Source organism: Triturus cristatus, chromosome 7, assembly GCF_964204655.1.
Source record: "Triturus cristatus chromosome 7, aTriCri1.1, whole genome shotgun sequence".
Lineage (NCBI taxonomy): Eukaryota > Metazoa > Chordata > Amphibia > Caudata > Salamandridae > Triturus > Triturus cristatus.
In genome coordinates this window covers 1,175,228,950-1,175,243,704 of record NC_140590.1, presented here as the reverse complement: position 1 = coordinate 1,175,243,704, position 14,755 = coordinate 1,175,228,950, and the positions used below count along the sequence as shown (strand labels likewise).

The 14,755-nt window shown below is 41.2% G+C and overlaps 1 protein-coding gene across 2 annotated transcripts in view; it reads left to right on the top strand.

Moving 5' to 3' along the window:
- LOC146811369 (active breakpoint cluster region-related protein-like) overlaps window positions 1-14,755 on the top strand; it is a 220,913-nt gene that overhangs the window by 205,354 nt on the left and 804 nt on the right. The gene's annotated exons all lie outside the window — the stretch shown is intronic.

Here is a 14,755-nt window from a genome sequence, read left to right as displayed (position 1 = left end):
GTGATCCTCGACCAAAGACCTCAAAGGAAAGATGCTGTGTGCTCCTGGTAGTTGGGTAGTTACAGTCCTCCAGGTCCAAAAGGGCTTCACAGTCTTATGTTATGTGCATTTGTATAGTACACAACTCACCTGGGAGGGTACCCTACAGCTGAATAGGCACAGACACACAGTGGGGCTTATTAACAAGCCCCTTGCGCTGCCGGTACGTCACTTTTAATATGGGTGTCTTGTCCCATAATGATTTTATTTGTATCCACATCAAGGGTTAGCTCAACATTTAACCCACCAGGGCAAATGGTCATCTTGTCAGAAAGCCTGTAACCAGCTATTTCTCAACCCGTTAAGACTGTTCAAAAGGCGGAAGGTAGAACTTCATGCAGATCTCCTCCCTACGCCATTATTTGAAATCATTTGTAGTTTGCAGTTAGACAACACGTGTGTTTGGACCTATGTAAACCAGCGGGAGAGCCTCAAAGAAAAGGAATTTGAAAACAACAATGAAATGCCACACAAAGCCCTCCGGTCGCAGGACTTGCAAAAGTATTACATCCTTCTAGCAAGATGTTATCCACTTCCACAAACTCCTGGAGCATTACGATACCAAACAAGATAGATACTCAATAAAATCATAGCATACAACATGTCAGGCATTCCCTGCCACAGTCCACCAGAGTCCCAAGATCATGGAGCTTGTGTAATGTGGCCAGCGCATCCCCCATTAAATCCTGGCTTGATTTCTCCTACCCTTTCGCCTTGAGATCTTGTTTCTTCGTTAACACTCCCATCTTTCCTTGTCACAGTTGTCTACATCATCATTGCTATCGTTCACATAGTTTCTAAAATTTAGAAAGAGAATGGGTAGAATTCCACGGCCAATTCCTAATTTAATTAATGGCAGTCAAATAGAACCGAGCTCCCTGGCTATGGAGGATTGTTCTTAAAAGTTACTCTTTTTTGGAGCTGTGTTCCCTTTGAAGATCTTCTTACCAATAGTCGACATTCTGGGTGGGCAGTCGTCACTGAGATCTGCAGATACCAGTAATATCTCATAACTGAGTATATGAAGATGCTCTGTGTAGTCCATTATGAGTTAACCATACCTTGAGAGGAGTAGTCAACTTTGGTTGTTTCATTCCACGCGGCACGTGGAAATTTACACAAATATCCTCCGTACTAAGGACCATTATTTGCAGTGTGGGATGCAAAGCATCCAGTACTTTTGCTCTGTTTAATATTAAGCATCCATCTTGCATTTCACAAATGTAGTGCAGATATAGTGCTAGTGGGATAACTCTGTGCTCACCCTCAGAGCATGCACTGGGCTAGGCTTCCGTCAGTTCACTGTCGCCACCAGATGTACCCTCTGTCAGAGAGACGTTTCAGCTGCCAGCATCCAACAATTCACTTTACCTCCCTTGGAATATATATATATTTTTTTAAAGGTTAAAAAACGCATTATAAACACCAGGCATTACTACATTGCCTATGAACTGCTGACAATTTTTCTTGATCATTTTAGGGCATTAGATAAAAACAGCAATTCAATTTCCTTTGATGTTTCCTCAAACAGGGCAATTAGAGGAGCAGTAATTTGTCCAGATCCCTATGTTGCACTGTACCTCCCAATAAAGGCGCCCAATGCTTAGCCGTCTTTTTTTTCCTTATTACAGTTCATGCTAAATGTACTAGGAACTTCTTCCCTATGTTTCCCTATGTTTATATGCACCATCTCCAACCCTTACGGGCTCAGTTAATACATTTTCCCTACTCTGCAAGCTTGTACCCACTAGGATGTCGTCCAGACCAATGCTCGCTCCGAAATGTTTAGGTGCGATATCAGTTAGGCCAACACGCTCACAAATACTACCTTCAGGTACCACTCCTAATTTTGATGAAGACATCACCTCCTCGGGATTTTTGTATCTGGAGTACAAACTGTATTCCCAAGTACTCACCAAGGTCACTATGCGTGAGACTCCTCGTATTTTGGGGGTGGTCGAGATTTATCAAGTAGCATATTCAGAGCCTTCTGGGTGGCCCCAATCAGTCCTACATTTTCACCATAGAAACTTCTCCATCTAGCAATTTCACGAAAATCCTCTTCTGCTTAGCATACGTAGTTAGCTGAGACTCATAAGGAACCACTGAGGAACTTACTAGAAAATGTAGGGTTTTTTAACTAACTGGCGGTTTAACACTACTCGTATCAGTCAATATAGCCTTATAGCCCACCGTAGCAGGCTATACCAGCCGTTAAAGGCCCGCTCCAGTGTTAAAGGCCTGAGCTGAATGCGAGGGCCTTTAAGAACGGGGGGACTTTAATGCTTGTATAGCCCAGCTACGGAGGACTATAAGGCTATTAGAACATTCTGAAACTAGAGAGCAGAATGTTGTAACAAATATAACAAAGGCCTCACGGATCCGTAGGGGATTGAAATCTACTCAGGCTCCATGAGGTCTTTGTTCTCAGAAAGAGCTGTAAACTACAAACATTGGAATGTTGAAGCTCCAGGGTTCTACCGGCCATTAGAAGCCCGGAGCACCCCATTATCTTCAATGGAGCTCCCAACATTCCAATGTTCTAATAATTGTAAAAGTGTGTGAGCTAATTTTTCAATTTAAAATACATTCCTCATTATCTGATTTTCGGTCTCATCTGTCTAATCCTTTATGTTACTATTTCCTGGAAGCGTGTATGAAATTGACAGATGTTTCATTTGATTCACCCCCTTGGCTCTCCCCCAAGCAGGCACCTATGACCCTGACGTGCTTCATCAGACCCTCACTTTCAGTAGGATGGGAGTCAAAGTCTGTACACATTATTGGTCGCAGTGTTAGGGACACGGAGGACCACTTTTCACAGAAAAAAAACATTATTTTCCAAATAGATTATGGCTCCAGGAAAGTCTTGGGTAATTTAAGTTTGTTCTTACGACAGAGATTATTTTACAAATAGATTATGGCTCCAGGAAAGTCTTGGGTAATTTAAGTTTGTCCCTTCGACAGACCAGACGAATCCAGCAGCTCACTATATTACTAAGCGAAAATCATGTTTATTTTAAAAATACCCAGCTAGAAAAGGCTACCCTGGATGTGCATAGAGCAAGTGCAGAAGAATTATTTTGCGGATTTTCATGCAGATTTATCAGACTGCACTAAAGCTATTAGCAAGACAAATTTGCTTTCCCTATCAAGTAACCCATCTAAGCATAACTATAGAGGCTCTCTCAGTAGCCCACCATGCTTCTTGAAAAGCAGTCATACTTTGCCTCCAAAATTGGCGACTTTGTTTGCGTATGTCTCCCATTGACAACTGAGGCTACACAGCTGCGTCAAAGCATTAACGAGCCGACATCCTGGCCTAAAAGATGTATCTGAAAATAAAAAGAGAACATTACAGCGACTCCTCTAAGGAGTTCATTTATATCTTGAAAGCCTTCCAAAACTCCTGCCTCGCCCATCCAGTGTCCTTTTTGAACCCCCAGTGGTGTAGCGAAACATCTTTGTCAGTTAATTGGCCAACTCGTCCGACTTCAGTGGCCCAATGGGACTGACCCACCTCAAAAAAGTACTTCAGACCACGTCCACGCTATTCAATAGACCCTTTCATTGACCTTTAGATGTCTGCAGCAGCCATATGTCTTCTCAATATAAATCCAACTTGGAGAACACCAAGTAAGAGAAAAACAAACAAAGAAATCCTCTTTTGTGAAATGGTACACTGACCTTTTGCAAAATCACAAGACAGCAATTTTTTCAAATTTCTTACAATTCAAAATTCACCAAGACCAGCCATTACATAAAAAAAAGCCATAGAGGTGGATGACCATTGAAAGGAAATGCGACTCGCAGTAGAATGTTGGAAAATGTCATTAGATTATTTGTAACCCGCAGGGAACCTAGCAGACATTGCGTATCCTCTGGATCAACACTTTACAGCACTGCTTCCCCAAATTTTTACAGCCACAACACACTTTCTAGAATGACAAACTTTTGCGACACACCTAGCCTTATTAGAAATGCAGTGGGCGATTTTTAAATGTAACTAAAGCATTGTGTGGTGGCGCACAGTCATTTACAGACAGCACATTTTCCATTGAAATGGCCATTAAATTTGCATGGACATCCAGTTTTACTTATCAAATTATATTATACACAAATGATAATTTGTGGAAATTGTGTTTCATTGAATATTAATCATGTGTACATCACCAAGTAAAGTGGATTGATGTGTTTTGATCCTATTAAAATGTTTGCTTCCATCACACTACAGAATTACAAAAAATTTGCTTCATTTTTGCTTTCCTATCTGCTGAATGCGAACAGTTCATTTACAGGTATTTACGTTTTGTTGTGTGTTACAAAAACTGACATCCTACAGCTTTTCCTTTCACACCAACTGTACTCCAGCAAGATTGTCACATAATTCACCTTACTTTTCATTCTCTGTCTGCAAAGTGAGAGAAGTTTGTAAACACCAATCCCATGTTAAAAAAGCTGCAATTTGTCAGAAGGCATAGACTGACAGTTGACTGCTGTCTTTGAAGTACAGCAAATATAATAATAATAAACTTCTTTATTCGATTTTTACAAATTGTAAAACCATAAAAGGTACATTTCACACACAAAAATATACAAATATACAATAAAAATGATAATCATGGGAAATAGTTACACAAATCCAAAGTCAGGTGTTTTACAGAAAGCAATTCTTATGTTTTCGATGGCATTTTGTCTTACAGATTTTTCCTGTGTTTTACAATACATTTTAGAAAATTGAGAACGCAATAACAGACCAGTTCAGATTCTAGCAGTTGAAGGCGTAACATGGCTGGACGACATTGTCTAAATCCCCACTGCTTTAATAAAGGAAGTAGCCAAACCCTCCTGTGTGGGTGATGGAATTTACAGAACAATATTGTGTGTAAATTTGACTGTATTGATTTTTCATCACAGGGACAGGTAGAGAGAGTTAAATCCCACTTTTTTCTATCAGGGAATGCTACTAATCTGTGAAAAAGCTCTAGTCTGAATCTTGTTAATAGCATTCTGTCATAGGTGCTAATCTGTAATGTAAGATAGGGCTGGATTAGGAACGTCAGCTGGATCGTATTGGCATGTAAAACCGAGGGTTTTGACCACTCAGATGCCAGCCTTAGTGATTCTAAATGTGTCAGGGCCAGTTGTTTCAATGATCGTTTTGATAGCTTGATAACGTTTTTGGGTTTGAGATAATATTTCTCCAATCCAAGATCTTTGAAGAAATTTCTAATGTATCGAAGCCATTTGATTTTTAATGATTGATCAAGGATCATTGAATCTGCAACAACTTCCTGAGTTATACTATTTTTTTCAGAGGTCCATATGCGCCGCCAAAGCAATAATGGTTGGATCTTTAATAGGTCCTCTAAATATGGGATTCCGAGTTCTAGATGGGAGGCGTAGATCGAAGTGCTACGTGGTGTTGCTAACAGGAAACTAAGAAAGGTATTTTCAATCACCTGTAGGGCACTAACGTCTACATGTCCCCAGAGCCCCGCCCCATATAGTGCAATGGCCTGGCATTTGGCTATATATATTCTTAATAGTTCCACTGGGGGCCTTTTCCCCAATCTCTGAGAAAAACTCATCAAGGAAATTATTGCTCTTTTGAAAAGATGACATCTGGCCGCTACTGCTGGTCTCCAATTGAGTTTTTCATCAATCATGATGCCCAGGTAGCAGTATTGAGTGGTTATCTCCAATTTTTGGTCATTAAGGAAAATGTTCTTTAAACGGTTTTTCCCGCTACCTGTTACCATAACAAACGTTTTTTTTACATTTACTTGTAGATCCAGCCCACCCATAAAATTGACATATCTGTTCAGGGAGTTTTGCAGTTCTCGTGGTGTGCGTGCCAAAATGACAGCATCGTCTGCATAGAGCAGGGCGGGAATCAGGCGTTGTTTTACTCGTGGTAGGTCCTGCGCCCCCCTCAACATCGCCTCCTCTAATCCATTTGTGTATAGAGAGAAGAGGAAGGGAGCCAGGACACATCCCTGCCTGACTCCACGCTCTACTGCAAAAGGTGCTGTCAGCTCCCCTCTTGTGCCAAAGCGAACCCTTGCTGTTGCATTTGAGTACAGTTCTCTTAAAAAGTCTAGAATGGGGGAATCCACTCCCATGTGGGCTAAGATCGTCCAAAGTTTTGCGTGCGAAACGCAGTCGAACGCAGCGGACAAGTCCACATAAACCATGTAGACTGTGTCATTTTTTGCTTGAAGATATTTGGCCACTATCATGCTAAGATTAAGAGCCTGCTCCACAGTTCCAAAGCAGCAAATATGACAAGATAACTATAGAATTTAAAAGCATCTCTATTTATTGCTTGGATTTTCACGACCCACCAAAAGGGATTCACCAGTGGGTCGCGACCTCCAATTTGGGAAACAATGCTTTAAAGAATTATATCAAAATGTTAGTCATTCTGTTATATTTAACTATAGCTAAAAATTATTTACTTAAGGATGCTGGGAAGAAGTAAAGACAATTACCGCATGTGTCCAAAGTGAATTTATTCATAAAAAGCGGTGATTTATTAAAACTTTATGTGTCCTTATAGTAGGTGATGTAATAGAAGGCACTTTGTATCAGACTTTAATTTTAATTATCAACACTGATTGATTAAACACACTTGTCAGGGACTGGACACTGCAAAATTGTGCTTAGTCATTCTCTTGATTGTAGAAAGAGGGACTCCTTCCATTGATCATGGTGCCATCCAAGGCAGAATAGCATTTGTGATAGGTGTCAAGTATCTCCTTAGGGGTCAAACTTAGGTGGAAAACCCACAAATGGGAAAAACCTACTTGGCGATCTGGTAACGCTTGAAAGATAAGTATTCGAATTGAAGAATAACAGCAAGGCACCAAACTCTTCCTGACATCAGTAAATAGAAAAGAATCAAGCTAAACTCTAATCGAAGATCTCCTGAAGAATGATGGAAAAAACAAGAGCAAAACTCTTGGACAAAAACAAAAAACAAAGGGCAATGAACGTGACAAAAAATAGGGAACTAATGCATTTGATGGATCCCGAATTTGGAAATGTACCATTGTATACGACACTAATCAGAACTGACTTCACAAATAAATGCAGGCACGTTTTGGATTTGGGCCATCTGTTGATACCCCATCAACAGTTAGGTAGAATCGGGAGTTACAGTTCAGACCCTGACACAGTCGCATGCGGAGAACCGTAAGGCTTCATTCTCGATACAACACTGTTGAACTTGTGCATGAGCCGCCGAGACTCATGATGGAGGAGTTGGGTGAGTCAGTCTTCCAATATGCTAATGGAAGTCAGTTATACTTGAAAACTGCCCCATAATCACTGACATCCGCACCTTCAAGCATTGCTTAGTAAACATTAAAAAGCAGACTTCTTCAAATACATTTTCAAATATATGACCATATGACACCAATATTATTAGAGTTTTATTTGCAACCCCTGGAGGCCAGAATTAACTCCAAGCTTACATGTCTCACCTTCGAGGCACTCAAGCATCAACAACTTGCATACTTCCATTCCACCCTAAAGATATCAGCTATACCAAAAAATTCAGAAGCAAATGAGGGCCAGATGTAGGTGGCCAAATAGCGTTAATGCTGAAATTAGCAGAATTCCAGCGTTTGCTATCGCTATTTGGCTGCCAGCAATGTAGATGAGTTTAAACCTACTAGCAAAATAAGGACTCACAAAATTGTGATTCCTTATTTTGCTCTTGCATTTAAGGAATCAGAAACTGCGATTCCTTAAATGCAATGTAAGTAGCACAAAAGTAAGTGCACTTTAGCCTTAAGGAATCGCTAATTACCACCAACTTCAAGTTGGTGGTAATTAGCGATTTCCTTTAAAAAACACTTTTTTGCTTTTTTTAAAGTACCATGTGGCACACATTCATGCCCTTAGGCCATGTATATGCGCCACATGTGCACACATTTAAGGGGTGCAACAGGGTGTCCTTTTGACACCCTGGCACCCTTGAAATAGTGCCTGCTATCTGCCATTCTTTAATAGCGCATCGCTAATAGTGAATATCTTCCCATTCATTCCTATGGGCCTCCTAGCCCATAGGAATGAATGGGTAGGTATTCCTTATTAGCTAATCTCAATTTGCGATTCGTTATTAAGGAATGTTAAGGAATCGATAATATTTTAGCGATTCCTACCTACATTCAATTTTGCGAGTCCTTAATAGCGAATCGGTAAAATTTCCTATTAAGGATCCGCAAATTTGATTTTACCTACATCTGGCCCTAAGCTTGTTACCTGAAAAACAAAAAGATTTGAATCACATTTTACTTCAATGAGATGCTTTTTCGATGCTGCTACTTCTTTTTGTAACTCTCTCATTGAGCACTTAAGATAGAGGAAAAATACATCATTTCATTCCATAAAAAGGATAAAAAAGCATAAAACATGAATTACTTAGCACCAACTAAAGTTTTTTGTCATCTTGCTATGTTTTTCTGTTCTTTTTCATGCAGGATTTGCAGAGAGGTTGGTCTTGTGTTTTGCGTAACTCTCGCACCCCATAGGGTAAAAGTATCTCTATATAACAAAATTGAATTGAAAGAAATGCAAATCAGAACCAAAATAAGGGCAACTTCATCTCCCTCAATGTTTACTACACCAAGGGCCATATGTAGGTAGCCTAATACCGGTCGGTAACGGCCGATTTTCGGTAAATATCCATTACCGACCGGTATTTAGGCTTTTGCTATGTAGGGAGAACATTTCAGGATTCGGTAAATTACCGAATCGCTAAAATTACCGAATCGGTAATTTTACCGATTCGGTAAATACCGAATCCTGAAATGAGATGTAGGTGACACTCAAATGAGTGATGTGTAGGGAAAATAATTCGGTATTTAGCACCAAATATATGTTGGTGCTAAATACCGAATTCATTGCAAAAAGCAATATTTTGCTGGACTAACAGTGCCATGTGGCAGACATACATGCCCTTAGGGCATGTATGTGCGCCACATGTGCACACATGCAGGAATCAGGGGTGCAACAGGGTGTCAATGTGACACCCTGCCACCCTTGAATGTGCTCCCCCCATTACCGAATCGGTATCTACCGATTCGGTAATGAGGCATACCTTCCCACTGATTCAATCAATGGGAAGGTATGCCTCATTACCGAATCGGTAAATACCGATTCGGTAATGACACTGTGAAAAGGTTGAGGATGAGTATGAAGAAGAACAGATATTGGCAAAGCACATATGTTCCTAGCACTGAAAACGGAAGCAAAGGCAGGACAGATACCAATTTGCCCTCTGAAAATTAGGCTTGAAGAGTTTGCCATAAGACAAATAGATTAGGCTTCGAGCGTCAACCTGTAGTCTCTCACACAGCAGACGGTCTGATGGACTCAAATTCCTCATGTTTTCTATACAACTGATGGTGAGGACCACTAGTATGGAATGATGACTGTTGGCCTGGGGTGAGGACTGTTGGCCTGGGGTGATGACTGTTGGCATAGGGTGATGACTGTTGGTATAGGGTGATGACTGTTGGCCTGGGGTGATGACAGTTGGCATAGGGTGATGACTGTTGGCATAGGGTGATGACTGTTGATATAGGGTGATGACTGTTGGTATAGGGTGATGACTGTTGGTATATGGTGATAATTGTTGGTATAGGGTGATGACTGTTGGCCTGGCGTGATGACTGTTGGTATAGGGTGATGACTGTTGGCATGGGGTGATGACTGTTGACATAGGGTGCTGACTGTTGGCCTGGGGTGATGACTGTTGGTATAGGGTGATGACTGTTGGCCTGGGGTGATGACTGTTGGCATATGGTAATGACTGTTGGTATATTGTGATGACTGTTGGCATGGGGTGAGGAATGTTGGCATGGGGTGAGGAATGTTGGCATGGGGTGATGACTGTTGGTAAAGAGTGATGACTGTTGACATAGGGTGATGACTGTTGGCATAGGGTGATGACTGTTGGTATATGGTGATAACTGTTGGTATAGGGTGATGACTGTTGCCATAGAGTGATGACTGTTGGCATTTGGTGATGACTGTTGGTATAGGGTGATGACTGTTGGCCTGGCATGGTGACTGTTGGTATAGGGTGATTACTGTTGGCCTGGGTGATGACTGTTGGCATGGGGTGATGACTGTTGACATAGGGTGATGACTGTTGGCCTGTGGTGATGACTGTGGGTATATGGTGATGACTGTTGGTATAGGGTAATGACTGTTGGTCTGGGTTGATGACTGTTGGTATAGGGTGATGACTGTTGGCATAGGGTAATGACTGTTGACATGGGGTGATGATTGTTGACATAGGGTGATGACTGTTGGCCTGTGGTGATGACTGTTGGTATAGGGTGATGGCTGTTGGCATGGGGTAATGACTGTTGACATGGGGTGATGACTGTTGACATGGGGTGAGGACTGTTGACATGGGCTGATGACTGTTGTTATGGGGTTATTGTTGGAATAGCGTGATGACTGTTGACATAGGGTGATGACTGTTGGTATATTGTGATGACTGTTGGTATATTGTGATGACTGTTGGCATGGGGTGATGAGTGTTGGCATGGGGTGATCACTGTTCACATGGTGAGTTAACATGGCATGGGGATGTCATTGAGTATCCCTCCACTCTGTTCCTGCTGGTGTGTGATTGACAGACATCTCGTTGATAATAGCTTCCGGTGGTTCTCCTGTCTGTTGCATGCATTCACTTCTGGTCTCCTTTTCCTCTTCCTGGCCACTCCTGCGCTATTTTGCATTTTGTCTTTCTCGATGGCAGGGAGTGGTGTCTGCTTCACATGGAATCACTTGCAGGCCTAGATTTTGACCTTAACCTTGTGAATGTGCCATGTTTGGCCCTTCCCTCCATCACGTGAATTACTATGTCCTTGGATTTATCCAGAGTGATGTTCTGAGCCATCCCTAATATATTAGCGGGAATGCTTCACCCCAGGTGCACACAACCACATTTTGTAGCTTTTAGGTGGTATTAGAAGTGCATGTTTTTCCATCTATGAGCCCATAACGTAATGCGTCACTCCACTGTTGACATTGCATGCCAAGCAGCTGTCAATCAGAAATGCGGCCTCTGATTGGCTAATCGCAATAAGATAGCACAGCTGCCATAACTTGCTCTTTCCCAGACAAATGTATTCACTCAAGCCCTTTTCTGCCCGGAACGCCATTCACGAGAGTTTCTAGAAGTACTTTTTACATGAAACTGCAGACTGGTTCAACATCTCTCTGACGGCAGCCAGCAGCATACAAACAGTACAATAGGAATGCTGATCCACGTGACTGGAAGCGCAAACATCCTTGTGTTTCATGTGAAAAGAACGAGGAAATGCGCATCGCAAACACAGAAGTTGTTTCTGGCAGTCCCCAAAATACAATGAACCAAGTGCAGAAAAACAACCACCATTGTTATGCTCCATTGTCGCCGAAAGTGTGCCACAAGTGGGAAAAAGGTAACAGTAGTTTTAAAAATGTGTTTGAAGTTTCACACAAATCATTATATTGGATGTACCTTTAATACACTTTCAGCATGTTGGTAGATAATCGAACATACTTGCCAAACAGGATACGTATGGGCAACATTTTCATTGTAAACACATTTAAGGTACAGCATTTTAGTAGCGTAACCATTTCTAAATGAAATAAAATTATATCCTTAAGGCAGGCGAGTGCAAAGGATTTTGTCAAAATTACCAGTTTTTAAAATAGACATGCACTTATAACAGCTCCACGTTATCGATTATTAACATATTTTCAATGTAAGTAGAGTTAACCCTTTAACTGTTGAAGCTTTTTCACCCCATTGCTGAGCCCTTTTTTGGCTATTTGGGGTACTTCGCGCTTAGGACTCTATAACTTTTTTGGGGACATAAGGTATCCATGTCAAATTTAGGCTCTTTTTTCCAACTTCATTGCAATTCGAAAAGTACCCAGAGTTTGTGGATTCCCCTAGAAGGGGCCGTGAAAATTGCCAAAATACAGCTACAATTTGGGTTTTTGGGGAGAAACAAAAGGGAAAAAAATCACTGGAAAAAAGTGTCTGTTTTTTCCCCCCTAAAAATGGCATCAACAAAAGGTTTGATCAAAATGGACAAACAAAATTATTTTTACTACAGTTTTGCCATTTTTCTAAGATGTGGCTCATTTTTCTGAATTTCTGTACTTTCTACCTACTTCCAGCATATGGTGGAATCCGGTGTGAAACCCATGAGTGATCCTGAAAAGCTACAGATTTCTAAAAAGTAGACAAAATTCTGAATTCAGTGAGGGATCCTTTTTATAGATTCCTCATGGTTTTCCCAAAGGAACTAACTGTTGAAAAAAGAAAATATAAAAAATGAGTGGGAAAAAAGTCCATTTGTTACAACGCTTTCATCTGTAACTTCTTGTCACTATTGCAGATTTACAAAAGCAATATACCATTAAGTGCGCTAGAGTCTTTTGGTTGTGGGGATATATAGGGTTTGTAGGTTGTCCAATAACTCAAGGTACTCAGAGCAAACAACTGAGCTGCATCTTACAATAGTTTTGTATTGTGTACAGAGAATAACGCAATTCATATGGTAAAATGTAGAGAGTGAAAAATGGGTATGAAGGAAACCTATGTATTTTTTAAATGTACACCTGATGCTGACTTTAGCAGCAGTAGGTATTGTGCATTTCTGAATTTGTGGGCCCCTATACCAGCACGTGATTCAGATGTCATTTTTCAAAATGTCTTCTTTTTTACACTCTGGCTTACAATTGGAAGGCACAAATGCAGAGAAATCCAACTGGTAATGACAAATGTTCTACTATCCTGTGTTCTCACATTTCCTTTGATAAAAAGGGTACATCACTTGTGTGGGTAGGCCTAGTACCCGCGACAGGCAAGGTCCCAAAATGCAACATGGACACATCACATTTTTCTACTAAAAACTGACCCTTTTTTGCAATGTGGGTAACTGTGGAGTTTGGACTGGAGCTCAGCCGGCACCAAGGGAAACCTAGCAAACCTACACATTTTTGAAAACTAGACATCTGGGGGAATCCAGGGTGGGTTGACTTGCCTGGCTCTCACCAGGTTTTCCTAACCAGAACACTTTCAAACCTCAAACGTTGACACTAAACACACATTTTCCTCACATTCCTTTGAGGAAAACCTCTGGAATCTGGAGAGAGCCACGCATTTCCTATAACCCAGCATTACTCCAAGTTTCCTGATAAAAATGGTACCTCACTTATGTGGGTGGGCCTAGTACCGCGACAGGCAGGGTCCCAAAATGCAACATGGACACATCAGATTTTTCTACTCAAAACGAAACCATGTGTTTTTTGCAATAAGGGTAGCTGTGAATTTTGCGCCTTAGCTCAACTAGCACAAGGGATAACTAGCAAACCTGCATTTTTTTTTAAATTAGATGCCCGGGGAATCCAGGGTGGGGTGACTTGTGCACCTCTCACCAAGTTTTCCTACCCAGAAGCCCTTGCAAACTTTGAAGAAAAACACACATTTCCCTAACATTTCTGTGAGGAAAACATCTGGAATCTGTGAGGAGCCACAAATTTCCTATCACCCAGTATTTCTTTAAGTCTGCCAATAAAAGTAGTACCTTACTTGTGTGGGTACTAAGTGATAGGAAAGGGCCCAAAACACAACATGGAAACGTCACATTTTTCCACTGAAAACTGATCCTTCTTTTGTACTGTGGTAGATTTGAATTTTGGCCCATAGCTCAGCTGACATCTAGGGAAACTTAGCAAACCTGCACATTTTTGAAAACTAGGCACCTGGGGTAATCCAGGGTGCGGTGATTTGCATGGCTCGCACCAGGATTTTTTACCCAGAATCCCTTGCAACCCTTAATCTTTGACTAAAAGTACACACTTTACCTACATATCAGTGCAGAAAAGTTCCAGAATCTGTGCAGAATGGCACATTTTGTAGCATCCAGAGATCTCGCATGTCTCCCAATAATACTAGTATGCCATTTGTGTGAGCAGGGCCAAGAGACGGTGATACAAAAGGCCCAAAAAAGTGCTACAGGAGAAATCAGTGATGGGAGTTGTTACGATATTTGGGGCTTTGCTTGGCTGTCACTAATGGAAACCCACCAACCCCAGACATGTTTGAAAACTAGACACACTGGGGATTCCAGTACCCCACTAGGTTTTCTGGTCCACAATGAGCTGCAAACATCAAACTTTGCCTAAAATCACACATTTTCCTTGCACTTCTGATGTACACTTCCAGAATCCACAGCAATCCAAAAATGTCCCACCACCCAGCGATAGCCCACTTGTCCCGATAGAAATGCTGCCCCACTTGCATGCCCATGACAGGAACGGATCAAAGATCAATGGGAGTTCCCTGTGAGGTCTAACATTGACAATGCGTTCATCCATTTTTGTTGTGTTCAGCACATTTGTCTGAAATTTTAATTCCTATTTACATACATAGTGGCTTATCTATATAAACTCATCTTCTACTTCAATGCAACACGCTGACATTGACTTGACGTGGCCTGAATATAGAAAACCATAAATGGATGAATTCATTAATTCATTAATACATTTCTCTCTGCCGTTAAATGCTCAGATGTGGAGAACTGTGACGTGTCACACAAGAACAACTTGATTTAAAGGTCAATGTCCAATCATCATAACAGCTGCACACCTTGAGAGACAGCAAATAGCTGTTGTTTAAAGCATCAAGAGA